Source organism: Bos taurus, chromosome 6 (assembly GCF_002263795.3).
Source record: "Bos taurus isolate L1 Dominette 01449 registration number 42190680 breed Hereford chromosome 6, ARS-UCD2.0, whole genome shotgun sequence".
NCBI lineage: Eukaryota > Metazoa > Chordata > Mammalia > Artiodactyla > Bovidae > Bos > Bos taurus.
Window position 1 is genome coordinate 35,111,127 of NC_037333.1, and position 21,624 is coordinate 35,132,750.

Sequence of the window (21,624 nt, forward strand, 5' to 3'; positions counted from 1 at the left end):
AGTGAAAGTGAAGTCACTCAGTCATGTCTGACTCTTAGCGACCCCATAGACTGCAGCCCACCAGGCTCCCCCGTCCATGGGATTTTCCAGGCAAGAGTACTGGCGTGGGGTGCCACTGCCTTGAATATTATAAGGAAAATGTGTAATGAAGGGTTGTCCTAACAGCAGAAAATTGAAACCTGAGTTGAAGTCCATACTACAGGAAGACCAAGTGTGTGAGTATAGTGTACTCTAAGTATGCTGCTGCGTCACTTCAGTTGTGTCTGACTCTGTGCGACCCCATAAATAGCCTCCCACCCCAGGCAAGAACACTGGGGTGGGTTGCCATTTCCTTCTCCAGTGCATGAAAGTGAAAGTGAAAGTGAAATTGAAGTCGCTCAGTCGTGTCCGACTCTTAGCGACCCCCTGGACTGTAGCCCACCAGGCTCCTCCGTCCATGGGATTTTCCAGGCAAGAGTACTGGAGTGGGGTGCCATTGCCTTCTCCAACTCTAAGTATAGCAAGATCTAATATGTGAGTGTATACATACACTTTCATCCAAAAAAGTAAATATCTTGTAAAAACAGTCCTCATTTATCTTTCAGTGAGCAGCATGTGGGAAGATCAACTTTCTCAAAGGATTTCCCCAAAGCCTTTTCAGTATGAGTGAGTATCAGTCATTTCATAGATTTATCTCCAAATAAGGGAGCTTGGGTTCCCCAGAGAGCTGGCCCAGTTATGAAAGGAAAGTTTAAAGCAGCCTGTCGGCTTATGAGTACTGGCTATCTAATATCAGCTTCTACATGATGGAAAACAAATTGCCCTCACCATTAATCACTGTATAACAGACTTCAGGATACAGAAAGTATGTCAAACTACTGAGTTTTATTTGAGGGAAATACAGCAATTGCATTTTATCCAGATTGATTAAATATTCATTTCTTCTGATTATTCTTTTCAGTTCTTCCAGAAAAGTCCTGTTTTCAAGTATTCTAATTTTATAAGAAGTCTGAGAAAATATGATCATGTACATTATAAATTATTTTAATATCAAGCAGGTGGTAAAAAGTGAGTGTTATATGAAATACAAGAAAATGTCTCTGCTTCTAACCAGAAATAATCATTCTGAATTAAAAAAAAAGTAAATTTAAAACAAAAAAGGGCATTAAAAGTGTTTTGGTCTGTTGCCTGGGACCTGAAGGAGTTCAATGGAAAGACTATAGTGATTTGGTTAAATGTGTGCCTTTATGTTGGGCTTCGCAGGTAGCTCAATGATAATGAATCTGCCTGCCAATGCAGGAGACGTGTGTTTGATCCCTGGGTTGGGAAGATCCCCTGGAGGAGGAAATGGCAACCCACTTCAGCATTCTTGCTTGAAAACTCCCATGGACAGTGGAACCTGGCAGTCCACGGGGTTGCAAAGACTCAGTCACGCAACTGAACATGCACGCACACACGTGTATCTATGTTAGGCTGCTGGGGTTCAAATCCCAACTCCATGACTTTTTGGCTCTGGGGTACTGAAAGTTTCTTTAAAATCTCTGTACTTTAGCACTCTTTTCTGCAAAACTGTATTGATAACAATAATGACAGAATTGGAACACAGTGAATATTAAATTAGATAGTATAAATAAAGTACATTTGGAGAATATAGCTCAGTATTAGGTACTATTAATTTTTTCTTACTCCTCCTCCCTTCAAGTCCAAGAATTTTCTTTCAAATTAATTTTCATAATTTTTAACATGCTTAGAAGCATTCTGATTCAAAAAATATTTTTCTTGATAGGCATAGCCATACAATAATTGTTTTATAGGAAATAGAAAGCAGTAGATAAGCCTCGCACTATAAGTTAGTTTTATTGAAGTCCTAGTATGAGACAAACCCAGTGCTAGACATTAAGCAGAAATGAGAGAAGATGCAAAGGAAACTAAAAAGCACATTGTGCACGGAGTTTCCACCGCAGTTTGATCAAAACACATGAGAACAACAGGTAATAAACTAGAATTGTAACCTACACACTATGCATGTCTAATATTGCACCTCTTGCATGATTTAATAATTACTTGTTGGATCTATCTCCCCTCCACCCTAAGATTAAAAGTTCTCTGAGGAAGCTATAGAGTTCTGATCGTCAGAGGAGTCTATTTACAGAACCATGCACTCTGTAAAACAAAGTGAAAGGATTAACCTGTATTCTTAGGTCTTCTTTTTTCTCCATTGTTAAATAGGAAAAAACATTCTTCAAAGAAAGCTTATGAGTAAAAACAAATGATAGTAGAGAACCACAAATAGCCTTGGTATTGCAGAGAAAACCACGGGGGTGAATCTATGCTTCAGTTGAATCTGGAAGAAAATTGGGAGCTACTCAGGAGAAGAGTATAGAAATGAGAGAAGATTGTTCCAGAGGCTAGAAAGAGCATGAAAACTAAAGTTCTTTAATATCTGGTTGAATTCAAGAATAATGAGAAGTGGAAAGAAATGGAACCTAAGAAAATAAGCAATACCAGATCATAAAGGTCCCCAGAAAACACATTAAGAACATCAGACTTCATCCTGAAGGCAGTGGAGATCCATTAAATGGTGTTAAGTAAAGGAGTATCCCAAATTTGTTCTTCAGAAAAATCACTCCTGCTGTAGGGTAGAGAAGGGATTTGAGAGAACCAGGATGCAGATAAAAGTCATTCAAGAGATAGCTGCAGTAACTTTAGTAAGAGCAGATGATCATTTAAGTCAAGAAAATGGCATCAAATCCTTGCTCCTCTTCCTCCCTTGATTTCCTTGTCTCTTTCCCACTCATCTATAGGGCTAATACCATAACCTCACTAAATCTAACTCTGTCAGCTCCAGTCCTGTACCCAAGAAGCTAACAGGGACTTGGATAAACATACAACTAAGCCAACTGGACTCAATTTAAATTCTTAAAAATAGCTGCCAGTGGGCCCTTAAAATGCTACTCGGGAATCATATTCTTCACCCTTTGCGTTCCTAGGGTTGTCCTAAAAACAAAACAAGAAACAATTTCATTTTCTATCCCCTCTCTACAAATTCCCAATAACTTCTGCCCCATTCTCATGATTATAAGATCACCAAGAAACTGACGGAGAAGGCAATGGCAACCCAGTCCAGTGTTCTTGCCTGGAGAATCCCAGGGACGGGGGAGCCTGTTGGGCTGCCATCTATGGGGTCGCACAGAGTCAGGCATGACTGAAGCGACTTAGCAGCAGCAGCAGCAGCAGCAAGAAACTGAAATAGTCAGAGGGAGACTTCCATAGATCCCGGCCACTGCCTCTAACCAACTGTACATCAGTACCTGCCCCCTTCCTGTCTTCTCTCCAGTTGGGACAGGTGAATTTTCCATGCAGCTGCCTGGCTTTCATCATTAACTTTACATTCTTATCAAATAGTTCTTACCATCAATTAAATATAGTTTTATCTTTCTTATCTTAGAAAAATATTTTTATGATTCCACTTTCTTTGCCAGCTATAACTCTGCTTAGTAGTATTGGTAGTGTTAGTTGCTCAGTTGTGTCCAACTCTTTGCAACCCCATGGACTGCAGCCCATCAGGCTCCTCTGTCCATGGGAGTCTCCAGGCAAGAATACTGGAGTGGGTAGCCATTCTCTTTTCCAGTAGATCTTCCTAGCCCAGCAATTGAACCTGGGTCTCCTGCATTGCAGGCAGATTCTTTACAGTCTGAGCCACCAGGGAAGCCCATTACTCTAATTACTTTGCCCATTTTTGCAGCAATATTCCATGAAAGGTTTCTCTCTTCTTCCTTTCTCCAATTTCTCACCTCTCTTTTCTTATAAACCCACTTCAATCAAGCTTTTGTTCCCACTATTTCACTTCAATCATTGGTAACAATGTCATCAATTTTTAACCTCCTCCTTGCAGCTCAGTTATTGAAATTACTTTTGCTTAATCTATCCCTAATAGTTGACTCAGTTAACCATTCTCTTCCAAAAAAAAAAAAACTACCTTTCAGAATAACATATTCTCCTGATTTTTTTTATCATAGCTCATTTGATTGCTCCTACTTGCTATCCTTTTTTGGTTTCCCTCTCTCGACCTCTTAGTATTAAAGCACTATTATGCTCAGCCCTGGTCCTCCTCTCTCCTCTATCTACACACCCTTGGTCATTCTATCTAAGCCCACAAGTTTAAATATCCTCCACACGCTAGCAACTCCAAAATGTATATCTTCAGCTCAGTCTTCTCTTAAGAATGTAATGGCTGAAGCCACCCAGACTATCTTATTGACTGGCAACAGCAATTGATTAAGGGATGAGCATGCAATATAAGGGGCTTCCTAGGTGGTGCTAGTGGTAAAGAACCTGCTGCCAATGCAGCAGACATAAAAAGACACAAGTTCGATCCCTGGGTCAGGAAGATCCCCTGGAGGAGGGCATGGCAACCTACTCCAGCATTCTTACCTGGAGAATCCCAAGGACAGTGGAGCCTGGCAGGCTACAGTCCACAGGGTAGCACAGAGTTGGACAGGACTGAAGTGACTTAATTTATGTGATATAAATCAAGGAGGGCATGGCAACCCACTCCAGTATTCTTGCCTAGAGAATCTCATGGACAGAGGAGCCTAGCAGGCTACACAGAATCCATAGGATCACAAAGAGTCAGCCACAACTGAAGCAATTTAGCACGCATGCATGCATGCAATATAAATCAGTTCAATAACTACAAGCCTCAGTACCCATTGTGCAAATTCTGGGGCATAAATTCACATGTTCTCCACTGGGCATATGGATTTGGAGCTTGAAACTGTTGTAGTCAATATTTGCCAGAGGCCCACTTTTATATTTGAGTTTTGTGTCAAGATAAGAAGGAACCAGATCCTAGAAATGAATCCTGATGATATTGATGAAGTCCTAGATTAAGTTATGTCTCAAGCCAGAACTTCTCTTGGAACATTCAATTCTATGAGGATAAAATTTCCTTTTTGAGTTGGGATTTCTATTGCTTAAAAATACATGCATTCAATTTGATGCACATACATCTTCTATGAGTTATATTATCTCCACTTACAATAAAAGGAAAAATCTTGCTAAGATGCCACATGATTTTTCTAAAGTCAGTCATCTAGTAGCACCAGGAAATGATCTAGATCATCAGCCTTTATACTTAAAATTCATAATTACCACTCCCTGTGAGCGGAGTTTGGAGATACTGGGGATTCAGCACTCTATACGATGTGCCCCTCTAACGTAGTGTGTGTGTGTGTGTGTGTGTGTGTGTGTGTACATGCTCACTTTAACCACTAACTCAGAATATTAAACAGGTGATCATATTTCCTAAGAAAATACCAAAGAGCTGATTCTCATTCATTATTTAACCCAATTTGCACTGAAATGTTCTGAGAACAAAGTCAACTTTACTCTTTGGTCTGAGTCCTCAACTTTTATTCCATTCTTAACAGAAGAACGAACACAGCATTCTTACCTATAGGTTTCATGTTCTTATCTTTTCAGATTTGCAGATTGTAACCAAGAATCTGGTTTCATAATGTTTGAATTTTATAAGATAGAATTATCTTTCTACCCCTGGAATGATGTTAGTATAAGGGAAGAGTCACCTAAATGAGCACAGAAGAGGAATGCCCAGAAAACTTGGTTAGGCATTGACTCTTTCCAGTGTCTGACATCAGGCAAGTTCTTCCCTGCCCTGGAGCTCCTTTCTCTTCTGTAAAGTGTGATCTACAAATATCTATCTTACAGGAATGTGGTGATGATTAAAGGAGACAACAAATACTTGACATAGAATAAACCCTGAACAAATCAGTGTCTTTTCCTCTTTGTTTTTCAAAACTATATTCGAATATAAGTCACTGTACTAGAAAAAAAAAAACCTATGCAACACTTTGCAGCCATTTGTTTAATACTTGTTTAAAGACATACCCTTCCTCCAGCCCTTTTTAATGAGACGTTAACCCTGCTGACAGGGAGCACTGGAGTGTATTGATGATGAACCACAGGGAATGGATCAGGAATGTCCTGGGCAGAGAGAGAAGGCACTCTGGCATTCAGAAGAGTCCAGAGACAACACGAGAGGGACCGGGAAATTTACCTCCATTGGCATTATGTGGAAGGGCCCTGTCCATCCACCACTGAAAAAAATCCACTCCAAACCTCGCACAGCAGAGAATTCAATTTGACATTGTTTAGTATCCTATAGAGTGAATGGGAAACTCGTTGCATCTGTTATTTTATCTCAGAATGGGAGGTTTTTCTTTAACAATTCTCAGAAGGGAGTGATTCTTTGATAATTCAACTCCCTGTGGTGTTGGTCAAGTAGAAATGGTACACAGAGGCTTCAAAGAAATGAAAGCTTCTAGCACAGAACAGAAGCTGTTCAGGAGGTGTTGAGAAGAGGCATCACTCTGACCCTTTAAGTAATGAAAGCCAATAGTTTAGAGGGAGCTGACGCAGAAACCCCAGAGGACTGCAAAGGAGGGCGGGAGTGAGCAGAGCATGCAGTGAGGAGAAGTTTTGCTACAGCTCAAGGATCCTCATTAGATGGTTTCTGCCCTTTCAGCATGATGCTTTTGTTCATAAGGAATATTACATAAATCTAACATTAGAAGCCAATAGAATTAAATAATATACTTAAAAAAAAAAAAGTTGTTCAGCATGAAAGAACTGTTTCAACTGAGCAAAAATAGGAGACTTATTATGAGAGTAAATGGATAATTAGGTAGGCAGTAGAGGTTCTCTACAGGAGGACCGAAATCTGGTGAAGACAAATCCAGTCTCACTGAAGAAATTTCTTTGAAAATCAAAATGTAGACAAATGCGTTTGTGGAGGTAGTTTTGTTGTGTCTTCAGTTTTATTGCATCTTTACCTATTTCATCTTACAACCAAAATTAACCTGCACAGTTAGTTCAGATAAAAATTATAGTGCCATTTCTTTTCTTTCTTTTTTTGAAATTAAAAAGTGAATTGTTTTCATTCCTTTTGGAAAACTACGGCTGCTCTATTCCTTGGCTCTATTCCTTGGCTGCCTAAGGGATTTCCCTGAGGTTTCCTCACTTTCTTTGTAGCTGTAGAGTAAGTGGCCAATGGGTGCAGTAACGTGTTCTTCATGGCCTGAAGAGACTACACAGACACTTTTGGGAATTGGCATTTTTGTGTAAAGTAAAAACTTTAAGTATTTTGCCAGAAATAGCAAGGCACACCAATTGATTTATAGAATTCTGGGCCTGAAATACATTCGTCTTCTCTGACAAATTGAGAGTAGCTAGTTAGCATTCTTGCCTGGAAAATCCCGTGGACGGAGGAGCCTGGTGGGCTGTAGTCCATGGGGTCGCTAAGAGTCGGACACGACTGAGCAATTTCACTTTCACTTTTCACTTTCATGCACTGGAGAAGGAAATGGCAACCCACTCCAGTGTTCTTGCCTGGAGAATCCCAGGGGTGGGGGAGCCTGGTGGGCTGCCGTCTATGGGGTCGCACAGAGTCAGACACGACTGAAGCGACTTAGCAGCAGCAGTTAGCATTGCAAGACTTAGTTCATCTGTTACTTGGGTTATTCATTCATTTAACAGGGAAACATTACATGCCTACCATGTGAAAGACAATGTATTCTGCCCCACCCCCATTTTATTCTCAGCATAGTTTTTCTAGTTCATTATTATGAGATTGTAGTGCCATGGGGTTCATTTTTGATATCTTCATCAGTAACGGCTTCATTTGCTAGGGGTAGAGGGTACATTTTGTTTTTTCACTTACAGTAATTAATTGAGTAGGTACTTTGTAATGCACTTTACAACAGTCTCTCATTTACTTCTCTCAGAATCCTAAAATGCTGAAGAGACTATTTCCTTCTGATGTGAAGAATGTGAGACCTAGGAGAATTACATAACTTGTCCTGGTCGTGGAGCAGTGAGTAGCAGAGCTGGGGCTAGAACCCATATCTCTCTGACTCTGAGGCTTCTGTTGTAGATATCTGGTCTTTCACTTCACGAAATAAATGCATAGTGAACACCAAATTATTTCTCCCTCAATATCTTCCTGGTGCTTTAGCATAAGTACCGTTTTATCCCTTTTACTCTTGAAAAGGAAACCAGAAACCTGAATCTTACCTCCTAATTCTGAGCAGGATAGTAAGGAGAACAGGGTATGCGAATGAAATGCAAGCATGAGATTTGCCACAAAATGCAATCATTGGTTAGGTTTTGAGCCCAAGAGGCTACTTTAGGGAAAGAGTGCAAAATTTCATGAGTCAGTATATCAAGGCAGGAAAAAAAAAAGGCATTAAAAAAAAAATCAATAATCTACTGAGGGCTGGAATGGAACCAGAGTCACCAGAAGAGTTAAAAGTTTTCCTTCTGAATAAGGATGAGAAAACCTGACATATCTCTCAATGGCTTTGTCTACCCAGTGTTATAAATATATTCCACTAGACTGCTACAATTAGGTTTTTCACAATTAAACCATTTATCGATGGTGTCAAAACATTAATTTTGTATGTGTTTCATTATATTAGGAACATTCTATCAGAAATAAAGTTTTATTTTTATGGACTTACTTATATTTTCTCCTCTGTTTACATTCTTATTTAAGGAAGAAACAACTGTCCCCACCCCTGCCCTATAATAACATAATATGTTGCATTTTAATCTCCTTTTGGAATGCTGTGGTCCCAACAGAAAAAGAAATTTCATATCCCTGAAGGCCTGGAAAGAGCCTACACTACTTAAAGAACAGTGAACTGTGTTTTAGTCTGATTTTCTGAAAGTAGCTGAAATATTTAACAACTGCTCTGAAGAGAGCTGCTGCTCCTAACAATCACAGCTCCCAAGAAGAAGTCACACCACGTTCTGAGCTCTATTGGTAAGGAATTTCATCAGTGTCAGAGAAATATCAGTCAACTAACTTGAAAATAGCTATTGAATGGTAAGGTATCATCATTGTCAATAGATATTCTTTACTGGGCTCACTAGGAATAGGATATACTCTCAGGCAACAGGGCTACAGAATGGCTCAAGAACCTAATGTCTAATCCCCAAACTCCTCACTTCTACTCATTTTTAATGGTCAAGTCCATTCCAGGAAAGTAGGAAAATTTCTCAAACATTTCTCTTTTCTTAAATGTTTCTAAGTCAATTTTTCAAGGTACCCATTATCACATTTATAGGATAATTAAATGGGGAAAACAACTTATGTGTAAGTGCCTTTCTGGGAATATTATATATTGATCCAGTAAAGGGAAGCAAGGCTGGGAATTCAGCTGTTTCACTACCATGAGATTAGGAAGAGAGTGAATATCTGTCACTAAAATAGTTCATGGTATTTGCAATGACTGTATTTGTGTCTCCACAGTACATACATTTATCTGAAAATAATTAGGCACTATTTACATTATAAGTTAATCATATGACTCTTACATTAATTTGAACTGGGCAAAGAATAGACACTAAAAATTGCACTGGGACCAGAAACAGAAATATTTAAGTACTTGTTTAACATATGCCAGGAATAAGAGGCAGCGTGAATAGCTGTGCTGTTCTTTATAATGCAAGATCCCATACAAAAGCTAATTTTACCTTTCACTGGATAGAAAACTGATTCCCTTCACGCTGGCAAGCATGCACCAAGCATCCAGATCAGCAGTCAGCCCCATCCTATTATGCAGAGCATAATTTGCTGCAGCTAATAAGAAAACCCTGCAGCCAAACCCCTGGCTGCCAGACTAGAAAACACAAATCATGTGCTTCTTTCGGTGGCACCAATCTAGTAATTATTTAACCTTGGCAAGTTGAACCAGACCAACAAAGGTGTTTTTTGAACTTGTGAATTCTGTTCTATTCATTAGTATTCCCAAGTACTTCCAGATAAAACATGAATAATGATAATCATAATAGCTTACATGTCTTGAGCATTTACTGTGAGGGAGACACCAGGAGAAGTACTTTACACACATTATCTCATTTCATCCTTACTACACACCTATGAGGTAGGTAACCTTATTAAGCATAACAAGCTTAAATTTCACTTGGTCACACAGTTAGTAAGTGATGGAGCTATGAAACAAAGCAGTGCCTGGCTTTTTAAACTTTGCCTCTTCTGTCTCATAGAGCTGCTCAGATGAGTGGGAAATCAAGTACGTTCCGCACAGGAACAGTGATTCTGTTCTATTAAAAATTCAACTAGTATACGAAGTTTCTAGCATTTCGATGAGGTCCACTATTTTCAGAGAATAAGTCCTTCTTAAAATTCAAACAAGATTATCTGGAATGGATAATTTAATCCATTTGCACCAATGAGAAGAGGTAAATACTTTAAACAGGAAGGAGGATAAATAGGAAGTGTCCTAAGAATGTCAGTTCTTACACAGGAACATATAGAGGAGGGAAGACTTGGGTAGACAGAAGTCACTGGAATCGATGTAAAAGTAGTGGATGAGGACAGAGGAGAACAAGAAGTGAAAAAGAAAGTGGCAGGTGAAGTTTGCAGTAAAGGGGAAGATTAAAATAAACTTGGGATTTTCTTTTTAAAATAAACGCCTTTCCTGGATCAGTTAGAGACATAGCTTCAAGTATCCTATTATTGGATAAGCCAGCAAAAGACATAAGAACTCCAATCTATTTTCCTTTGTAATACGAAATTCATACTTTAACAACTTTTACTTTCAATGTCAAAATCTTATCTAAAGGAGAAAACATGATGTTGGGTAATTATGTATTAAAATGACTAATTAAAAAACCACTCAAATTTTTCCAACATAAATGAATATTAATGGCTCAAAGATTTTTCCAAAACAAAATATGAAAACATCAAATGAAAGCAATCTTTCCCTTTCTCAACTCTCTTCCTACATGAAGAGAAAGTATACTTTTCATATGGGGGCAGTCTATTATCATTTTCTTACATGACGAAAAGAATTTGCTAACATAATTCTTTAGCACTGTTTTGCAAATTGGCTTTCTGACTTATTCAACTTTTTTAATACTATAATATTGATATTCAGGCTATGAGCAGAGTGACAAAAGCAATATCATATCTCCTTCACAGTATTAATACAATGCTCTTTTTAAAGTTTACTTTAGTAAAATAGCTTTTAAAGTAGTTTATACTGAAACACTGTTAATCCAGTTTTTCTTGCTAGTTTAGAAAATCCTATGAATTATTTATAAAGTTTTCACAATAGTGAGGTCCTATAATGAATTTACATAGTGAAACATTCAGATGCACTAGAAAAAGTTTCCTATCATGGATATGACAAATGCAGCACAAAGAATTTTATTCAGTCTTCCAACTGAAACTGTAATTTCCTCTCTGTAGAAAACCATAAAGTATCACCACATGACATAATGGAAAGGGATTGGACTCTGATTTTGTATAAACCAGATTCAAAATATGCCCATCTTTCTTACGTAACAGGTGTATTTAGGAGTGAACTCAATCAAGGGTATGTAATCAAAACACCATGATAAAGACAATATGTATATATATTTGCGCACACACACACACATAAACATGTGCCTCAGTGCATCACTTTACTGTACACCGGAAACTAACACAACATTGTCAATCAACCACTTCAATAAAATAAATTTTAAAATAATAAAAGAAAAAATATATTCATCTTTATGTTCATAGCAGCACTATTTACAATAGCCAAAACATGAACACACCCTAAATGTCCATCAACAGATAAATGGATAAAGAAGATACGATACACACACACACACACACACGCTGGAATACCACTCAGCCATACAAAAGAATGAAGTCATGCTATCTGAAGCAACATGGAAGGACCTAGAGATTATCATACTAAGTGAAGAAAGAAAGAAAGAGAAGGACAAACACCATACGATAGTACTTACATGTGGAATCTAAAATGTGACACAAATGAAATTACGCACGAAACAGAAGCAGACTCACAGACACAGTGAACGGATTTGTGGTGGACGAGAGAAAGGGGCCGGGGGAAGGGTGGATCGAGAGTTTGGGATTAGCACATGCAAACCATTGTATATAGAATGGGTAGAAAAACAAGGGCCTACTGTATAGCACAGGGAGCTATATCCAACATTCTCTCATAAACCATAATGGAAAAAATATGAAAAAGAACATATATGTGAAACTGAATCACTTTGCTGTATACCAGAAATTAACACAACACTGTAAATCAACTATACTTCAGTAAAATAAATTTTTAGAAAGTTTAAACACAAAATAAATAAAACAACAAAAGAAAAGAGTAAATAACCATAAGCAACTATCCATCCTCCCACTGACTTTTCATATCCTCTCACTGGGCTCTTTCCCTGTATTTGGATTTCTTAATCACTTTTAGTCACATTTCACAAAAGCAGTGGTGTTCCACGATGACATGCTTTAAAATAACAACAACATCTGTGTAGTGAAGAATAGAGAAGTCTAGGGGTTCCCTGGTGGCTCAAATGGTAAAGAATCCACCTGCAGTGCAGGAGAGGCAGGTTCAACCCCTGGGTTACAAAGGTTCCCTGGAGAAGGGTATGGCAACCCACTCTAGTATTCTTGCCTGGAGAATCCCAAGGACAGAGGAGCCTGGCGGGCTACAGTTCATAGGGTAGCAAAGAATCAGAAATGACTGAAGCAACTGTGCATGCACGCATGCAAAGAGAAGTCTAGTCTTTTGAGCCCCCAACCCCCTCACTCCTGGGAGATTCCAAGGGTTTAAAGATCCCCTGGAATTTTCCAGGTGATTGAAGCATCTTTGATATTCATGGTGTACCTCTGGACTATACTTGATAGCTTATACTAACCAGATGACTCAGTGTGGGCAAGGTCACATCAAAAGTCTTAGGATTGGGATGGCCAAGCCAGAAAGACAACCATGGTTAGAAGGTTGGAACTCTGAGCCAGGTGACATCAGCCTGACCTCCAGCAGGGAGGGGGCCAGAGATCCAGCTCTACCACACGAGCCGTGATTCAAAATCCCTGGACCCCAACGTAAGGGGAGCTCCCTATGTTGTCAATACTCTGCGTTTACTGCCACCGCACCGATGCCAGAAGAGTAACGTGCCCCTGAGCACACAGCACCTTCACGTTTGGAACTCCCAGGTCCAAGTCAGCCCTTTGCATCTCTTCCTTTGGTGGGCTCTAATTTGTATCCTTTTGTTGTTAACAACAACAACTGTAATCTTAGGTATGGCGCATTCCTGAGTTTTGTGCACTGTTCTAATGAATTATCAAAGCTGAGGGAGTCCCTGGGGACCCCCAGATTCGTGGTCAGATAGTCAGAAGTGAAAGTGGCCCTAGGGACCCCAAGTTTGCAGCTGGAGTCAGAAGTGAAGGTAGTCCTGTGTGAACTGTTCCTCCAACTTTGCAGTCTAGAAAACTCTTCAGTTACTGTCAGAGTCATTGGTTGTTCTTCAGTAGCTCAGTTATGTCTGAGTCTTTGCAACCGCCTGGACTGCAGCATGTCAGGTTTCCCTTTAATCTCCTGAACCTCTAGTTTGGCTTCCCTGCTGATGACACCAAACCGTGACCGCATTTAGTTACCTGTTCTCCCAATTTATACTCCTCTAGGCTGAGATGCCAGAAGTGGGAGAGTGGGCCGGTCCTAGGGGAAGGGCTTTATCCTGGTAGCCCAAGGCCCATTTATCAGCTGTCATTTCCAACTCAGCTGTTGTCCCAGAGGAAGTGAGCATTGGAGTCTGCTGTACATATTATCCTCTGGCAATGGGATTCTCAGCAGCTTTGGTAAAAATATTCTCTGCCTCACTGGTACTGCCTTCGCCTCAGCCCCAGGGGTGCTGTATTACTTTGCCCCTCAAGGTAGCCTTTGTGTGTAGAGTCCTCACCCAGCCTAAGGTGAAAAACAACACCTGGCCCAGCTCCCTTACTTATTCTTATTGAGTGAAACTTTTCTCTCAACTGGTCTGTTTCTACTCACATAAGCTCATGCTGGAAGAATCCATTTTACAATCTCTTGGCATATCTAGCATACTGTGTTTTATTTTTAAGCCTGTCATCCTGGGCTGGTAGGGGTGGGGGGAGGATGGGGGGGTGGGGCCAGGCTTGTATCAGTGTAACTCATGTGTGCGTGTGTGTACTCAGTCCTGTCTGACTCTCTGTGTCCCCATGGACTGTAGTATGACTTAGCGGTCCACTAATGACGGATCAGACAATTTCCTTAAATGCCTTGTTCCTGTGTTTTCTACCCTTCACCAAGGGGATCTGAGTGTGAAAGCACATTTTCAAACTTACAGTCAAAATATGTAATGTAAGGAAGGAGGTTTTTGTTTTTAAATCCAATTTATTTTCACAGTTGCCTTACTTTTATTTCCCTTCTTAAAATCCTGTCAAACTGAGTATAAACTCAATACGTTTCAGTTCAGTTCAGTTCAGTCTCTCAGTCATGTCCGACTCTTTGCAACCCCATGAATTGCAGCACGCCAGGCCTCCCTATCCATCACTAATCCCCGGAGTTCACTCAAACTCACATCCATTGAGTCGGTGATGCCATCCAGCCATCTCATCCTCTCTTGTCCCCTTCTACTCCTGTCCCCAACCCCTCCCAGCATCAGAGTCTTTTCCAATAGGTCAACTCTTCGCATAAGGTGGCCAAAGTACTGGAGTTTCAGCCTCAGCATCAGTCCTTCCAAAGAACACCCAGGACTGGTCTCCTTTAGGATGGACTGGTTGGATCTCCTTGCAGTCCAAGGGACTCTCAAGAGTCTTCTCCAACACCACAGTTCAAAAGCATCAATTCTTCAATGCTCAGCTTTCTTCACAGTCCAACTCTCACATCCATACATGACCACTGGAAAAACCATAGCCTTGACTAGATGGACCTTTGTTGGCAAAGTAATGTCTCTGCTTTTCAATATGCTATCTAGGTTGGTCATAACTTTCCTTCCAAGGAGTATGCGTCCTTTAATTTCATGGCTGCAATCACCATCTACAGTGATTTTGGAGCCCAAAAAAATAAAGTCTGACACTGTTTCCCCATCTATTTGCCATGAAGTGATGGGACCAGATGCCATGATCTTCATTTTCTGAATGTTGAACTTTAAGCCAACTTTTTCATTCTCCTCTTTCACCTTCATCAGGAGGATTTTTAGTTCTTCTTCACTTTCTGCCACAAGGGTGGTGTCATCTGCATATCTGAGGTTACTGATATTTCTCCCAGCAATCTTGATTCTAGCTTGTGCTTCTTCCAGCCCAGCATTTCTCATGATGTTTAGACATATTTAAATTACTGAAGTTCAAGGAATCCTAAGGAGCTCCCATAAGTGGTATGAAAGGCATTTTATCCCTGTTGTGGAAGTCAGATGGTCAAACTGATTTTGAAAAATTCACTTTTGGACTGAATCAAAAATACATGAATTCAGTAATCTTTAAGAATTTACAGTTAACATGCAAACTGATAAGAGGTTCAGAATAAAGATAACCCAGCTTAACATTTGACCCAAAGCAAATCCTAATTATTTTGCAAATAGCCATCTGCATGCTAATGGAAAACAATACTTCCCTGGAGTTGAGAAGTCAGATGATCATCCCGAGACTCAGGCTGTCAGGAGGCATACTGAGCAGTGTTGGCTTTGAATTGGGGTGACTAGAAGCAGGCCTCGAAAAAGCCACCTCTGGCACAAACGTACACTCTCTATATCAAAATGTCTGCATGTTTTTCACCTTAGCTTTTGTAAATGCCAACCAGTTCTGTAGAATGTTCAATGGATCTCCCTCTCAGCATCCGGGCATTTTGTGTTGGCAAGCTGAGTCCAACCACATTCACCTACCACACGTGCAGTTGCTTTTTTTTATCTTTAAATCCTCTAGCCCAAACACATATTATATTTAAACTTACATGTATCCCATAGAACAGACACTATTTTAGCATCGGCTTTCTACTAGTGAATGCATTCCCTTAAGACTGTCTGCCCCTGCTTCTGGGATGTTGATAGACTTTGATAGACTCTCCAGTTGCCTCAAGATTAAATGATATCAGAGGATCATAAAATGATTATTATAAACAGCATATTTAACAATTTTATTTTCCTTCACGTATGGCATATATTCCTAATGATGCAAAATATGTATTAAATTACTTTTATTTAAATCCAAATACTCAGGGATATAATAAAAACAACCAAAGATATGAATAGGCAGTTACTAGTAATTTTAAAAATGCCGATTATAGTAATACCTGCTATCACTGCTAGAAATGAAACAGTAATAACATCCACTACTGGGAGGGATATAGGGGAAAAAGGTGGAAATGTGAATTGTTGCAGGCATTTGGAAAAGCCATCTGGCAGTGTCTATTAAAAATTTTTAAATGTGTATGTCTGAAAGCAATTCCACTCCTGGGAAATTACCCCTGGGAAACTGTAATAAAAGTGTCAGTGAGTAAGGCTAAATATACAAAGATGATTATTCACATTTATCATAGCAAAAGGATGAAACAAAGCAAATATCATTCAGTAGGAGAATAGTTCAATTGTAATACATTCCTACCATGGGGTATTATACAACCATTAAAAAAAAGAATGGTTACAGCCCCACCAAGTGAACTGGAGGAGTAGAAAGAAAAACATCAAGTTGCAGAAACATATATATAATATGTTACCTTTATAACTTCAAAACTCTCATATGTATATATGAGCTTGAGCATGAAAATATACATGGAAAGTTACACATGAAGTTTATAACATAGATCACCTAATGAAGAGGGGACAAAGAATAGAAAACAAGAGAAAGAGGGATGTTCATTAAAAAAGTTTGAAAAATTAAAGTGTTCATAGAAAATAGTGTGTTTGATATGACTCAAATGAGTAACATAATGGGTTCATGTTTCTGTATGTGCACATGTGTGTGCAAAAAGAGATGTGCTAAAGAAAATAATCACCAAATGGTGACTATGATTTTCTCATGGGAGAGTAATTTTTCCAGGTAATTTTTCCTATTTCCATTGAGTTTTTTTTTAATTTTGAGTTTTTTAATGCATGTGTATAATTTACAAAATGTAGGGGAAAAAAGAAACATTTACCTTGTTAAAAAGAACCAGTTGTCAGAATCATTTTCCACATCTATTCTGTACAATTTTAATGCCCCCACACCATTTAAAAAAAGTAATCCCTGAATCTAAACTGCTTTACTGGAGGTTTTACAATGTGTCCTCCATCACCCACTCTCCTCACTCTGTTGTCCGGACAAATAGTCCTTGTTCACTTCCCTTTCTGTGTATTCTTGAAGCCCTGGTTCTAGATGCAAATCTGTCAGATCAATCTTCCCAATGGTGGTTTAATATTATCTATGATGTGGCTTGCTATCTACACTAACTATAATTTACATGATAATTTACTATCTAGTTGTCACTTTTATTTTCTCAACCAATTTTGCCACAGTATCATTATTTCACTCCTTAATGCTTTCTACTAACTCAACAGCAGTCTCACTTTTTTTAAAAATTTTCATTTCTCGTGTTCAACTAAGTGAATCCGAAGAATCCAGAGATGGGGAGAAATCTACAAATGAAAATACATAGGTAATGCATGCACGATTCAAGAGTGCTTAGTGCGGGAAATAAAGAGCTTGGGGAGGGCATTATACACGGTATAAATACTGAAATGGAAACAGCATCCAGAGAAGGGAGGCAGGACAAATAGTTATAAAGAGAAGCAGAATCCAAGATTAAACTTGTTCACAACAGGAGCCGCCTCAGAACAGAAACTGGTAGTCTGGCAGAAGACAGAAAGTTAATGCAGAATAGAAATACTCAAATGGAGATGTGGTTTTCACTATCAAAGATACAGTAAAAGGATTACATTGGAAGACAAAAGTTGATCAGATGATGTCTTCTTTTCTTTTCACTTCAGAAATTCTGTGAAATCTACTTACTGTTTTTATGCATACAGTTATTTATTTCAAAAACTGGTTGGGTGAACTCATGTCCTCTTTGTAAATATTGGAATTTGGATCAGATGATCCATTTGGGGTCACAGCATAGGCATCTCATCCTTTTCTCTGCTTCTCCTTGTGTCCCTTATTTCAAAAAGTGCTCAAAAGCAGGTTGTCCAGGAAATGTTCTCTGGGGGGATTTCCTTATTTTTGGCTTTCATACTGCCTGATACTGTTGAAGGTCACTTCTGACTAGCTGGCCACAGTGTATATTCCAGATTCCAGTGATATTTGTAGTCAGAAAAGGGATTAAGATCTTAACATTTTCTTCACTTTTATTTTCAATGCCTAAAATCTGAATTCAAAGTCTTAGAAGTAAGACTCACTGTTAATCTTCCTAATTCAGTTTTGGAAACTTCTCATGCCTTAGTTTTTCAGAATCGAAGTCAACACCAAATGCAAAGGAAACGTTGGGCAACACACATAGTCACCAAAAATTTCCTCCAAAAATCTTCTTAGTAACTTATTAAAAACAGTCTTTGTTCCTTTCAACATCAGTCTCTTCACTCCCAAACTTGTAATATCTTTGCTTGAGAGAGGTGTAAGACTACGAACAAGATGAAAGCCAATATGCACACACACACAATACCCTTTGTAAGCTTTCTTTTTTTTTTTAATGTTGTCTTAGTTGTCCTGAGTTTTTATAATGGATCATCATTCTGTGTGTGTGTCTATCTCTCACAGTCTCATCCTTGTAACTTCCTTTTTCTCTCTTTCTACGTTCATCTTCCTAGCTGTTGTGGCTTCTTATGACTGCTCGAACCCTCTGAAAGCATTTTTGAGATGTTGGACCTAGGATGGGAACTACATTCTATCATTTTGCTCTTCTTCATCCATTGCTTCTCGGCAGTTTTTTCTTCTTCATTTTTTAAAATGTATCACTTTAAATAGATAACTTCCTTAGCAATTTCTAAATCTTTGTTCTTCTACAATAATCTGAATGTTATGCTCTCTAGCTAGCAGCTCTTCAGAAGTTTTCACCTACTAAGTAAATGATGGCTCTATTTGACCAGTGATATACATGAAAGATTGCTGGGAGAAATATCGATAACCTCAGATATGCAGATGACACTACACTTATGGCAGAAAGTGAAGAAGAACTAAAGAGCCTCTTGATGAAAGTGAAAGAGGAGAGGTTGGCTTAAAGCTCAACATTCAGAAAACTAAGATCATCTGATCCCATCACTTCATGGCAAATAGATGGGGAAACTATTTTGGGGGGCTCCAAAATCACTGCAGACTATTTTGGAGGGGCTCCAAAATCACTGCAGACTATTTTGGGGGGCTCCAAAATCACTGCAGATGGTGACTGCAGCGATGAAATTAAAAGATGCCTTTTCTTGGGAGAAAAGTTATTATCAACCTAGACAGCATATTAAAAAGCAGAGATGTTACTTTGCCAACAAAGTTCTGTCTAGTCAAGGCTATGGTTTTTCCAGTAGTCATGTATGGATGTGAGAGTTGGACTGTAGATAAAGCTGAGTGTCAAAGAATTGATGCTTTTGAACTATGGTGCTGGAGAAGACTCTTGAGAGTCCCTCGGACAGCAAGAAGATCTAACCAGTCCATCCTAAAGGAAATCAGTCCTGAATATTCATTGGAAGGACTGATGTTGAAGCTGAAACTCCAATACTTTGGCCATCTGATGTGAAGAGCTGACTCATTTGAAAAGACCCTGATGCTGAAAAAGACTGAAGGCAGGGAGGAGAGGGGGATGACAGAGGATGATTGAAGGAGGGAGGAGAAGGGGACGACAGAGGATGAGATGGTTGGATGGCATCACTGACTCAATGGACATGAGTTTGAGTAGGCTCTGGGAGTTGGTGATGGACAGGGAGGCCTGGCATGCTGCAGTCCATGGGGTCGCAAAGAGTTGGATACAACTGAGCAACTGAACTGAACTGAACTGAATTGAATTGATACATGAAATACAAGTTTGGAGCCGCTCTATACCAACTTAGATTTCTATATTATCCAAATATTATTAGAAATGACTGATTAAATTCACTAGCCTTTAGGGATAATGACAAATACAATTCTATGATAAACTTTTCTCTGTAAGCTGTTTGTGATTTAATGGTATAGATTTCTGGCATTAGAAAACTAATGACTGGAAGTTAAAAAAGGAGAACTTGACAGAAGTTTCCTACAAAGTGGAAAAACCATATTCTGAAAGAGTATATCTTAAAAATGGAAGGTGTAAAGAAACAGGAAAAAAAAAAGTTGAAGACGTTGTGGACTTAACAGAAATAAAAATCTTTATATTGATTATGCTGCTACTGCTGCTAAGTCACTTCAGTCATGTCCCACTCTGTGCGACCCCATAGATGGCAGCCCACCAGGCCCCCCATCCCTGGGATTCTCCAGGCAAGAATACTGGAGTGGGTTGCCATTTCCTTCTCCGATGCATGAAAGTGAAAAGTGAAGTCGCTCAGTCGTGTCTGACTCTTTGCAACCCCGTGGACTGTGGCCCACTAAGCTCCTCCGTCCATGGGATTCTCCAGGCAAGAATACTGGAGTGGGTTGCCATTTCCTTCTCCAGGGGATCTCCCCGACCCAGGGATCGAACCCAGGTCTCCTGCATTGCAGGCAGACGCTTTAACCTCTGAGCCACCAGGGAAGCCTGAAATTAAAATAGAAGGAGGTAAAATAGAGTTGATGCCAAAGATAGTCAATGAAATTTTGAGGTTACAATAAATATTTAGGTGAGACTCTGAAAAAGCGGGGTATCCTATAATCCATAAATTAAAATTATTTTCAGTGACATGTGAAAAACTTACAACTTTGAGGTGCTTACTGAACATGACTTGCCCATAAGTAGCCAGCTCTTATGTCAATTTATCATCCTTTGCTCTTATAAAATACTTAGACGTGCTTTCATTTTCACTTACAGCAGTATCCAATTATTTCTATTTCTGGAAAAGCATATAGCATGATGGACAATTTTCAAAGCCAAGAACATGAAATAGACACAGTTCAGCTTAAATGGTGATGACCCTTTTACTTTATCTCTATGAATAGAGAAATATATAAATGTGGGAGGAAAGAGACTGGCTAAGAGAGGGAGAAAGCAAAAGCCATTTGGAGAAGTTTCTTGGAAAACTATGTCATTAAAAAAAAGCTTTAATAATTCACAAAATTTCTTTTCAGAATGTGAACATCTCTCATTATTTTCATATACCTTTTCAGTTAATTTAGGTTGGCTCACAATTTTAATTGTGCCATTATCATCCTTTCCTAAGATCATTTTTTAAAAAAAATCATTAAAACATATCTGGTTTGTGAAATCTTACAGAAGTTTTTTGTTTTTAAAAAAGGATAGAAATCAAGTGAAAATGTATTAGAAAGAGACTAGAATTAACTGACAGAGGACACCTAGTGGTGGTCAAGAGTAGTGCCATATTCCTCTCTAACACAAACTGTGTCTCCCAATTACACAAGAGAAATTCACCAGAAGACACTGTCAGATGCCTGCTATATATGTAACTTTCAACTGGGCCAGAGGTGCCACAAACAAAGAAGCAAATTAAAAACTATTATTTGATTTCTATATGAGAACTTGTCCCAAACTCTTTAAAAATATATGTAGTCTGATAGACAGCAAAACCTTAAACTTGCTACGAGACTAGATCTTAATTTTTCCCACCTCTGAAAGAATGATAATATGTGACAGGCCAGAGTGTTATATAATTCTACAATGGCAAGCATACTGCAATCAGTTCAGTTCAGTTGAG

General features: G+C 39.0%; 1 long non-coding RNA gene across 3 annotated transcripts in view; it reads right to left on the reverse strand.

The window, feature by feature from the left end:
* LOC112447052 (uncharacterized) overlaps positions 1-21,624 on the reverse strand; it is a 384,327-nt gene that overhangs the window by 124,091 nt on the left and 238,612 nt on the right. The window lies entirely within an intron of this gene.